Consider the following 817-nt stretch of genomic DNA (forward strand, 5'->3'; position numbering starts at 1 on the left):
TTTTTTGTCTTTACAGTGACCTTTTGCTTTCTTCATGTATGATGTCATTGATGTCATCCACAACTCTTCTTGTCTTTGGTAATTAGTGTTGAATGCATCAAATCTATTCCTGAGATGGTCTCTAAATTCAGGTGAAATATACTCAAGGTCATACTTTGGCTCTTGCGGACTTGTTTTAATTTTCTTTAGCTTCAACTTGAATTTGCATTGAGCGATTGATGGTCTGTTCCACAATTGGCCCCTGGCCTTGTTCTGACTGATGATATTGAACTTTTCCATTATCTTTTTCCACAGATGTAGTCAATTTGATTTGTGTGTATTCTATTTGGTGAGGTCCACGTGTATAGTTGCCATTGTGTTGGTGAGAAAAGGTATTTGCAATGAAGAAGTCGTTGGTCTTGCAAAATTCTATCATGGTGTCTCCGGCATCATTTCTATAGCCAAGGCCGTATTTTCCAACTACTGTTCCTTCTTTGTTTCCAGCTTTCACATTCCAATCACCAGTTATTATCAATGCATACTGACTGCAAGTTTGATCAATTTCAGACTGCAGAAGTTGCTAAAAATCTTCAATTTCCTCATCCTTGGCATTAGTGGTTGGTGAGTATATCTGAATAATAGTCATATTAACTGGTCTTCCTCGTAGGTGTATGGATATTGTCTTGTCACCGACAGCACTGTATTTCAGGATAGGTCTTGAAATGTACTTTTTGGCAATGAATTCGATGCTGTTCCTCTTCAATTTGTCATTGCCAGCATAGTAGACCATATGATTGTCCGATTCAAATGGTCAATAACAGTCCATTTCAGCTCACTA

This window comes from Trichechus manatus, unplaced genomic scaffold, assembly GCF_000243295.1.
Source record: "Trichechus manatus latirostris isolate Lorelei unplaced genomic scaffold, TriManLat1.0 scaffold00087, whole genome shotgun sequence".
In the NCBI taxonomy this organism is placed as follows: Eukaryota; Metazoa; Chordata; class Mammalia; order Sirenia; family Trichechidae; genus Trichechus; species Trichechus manatus.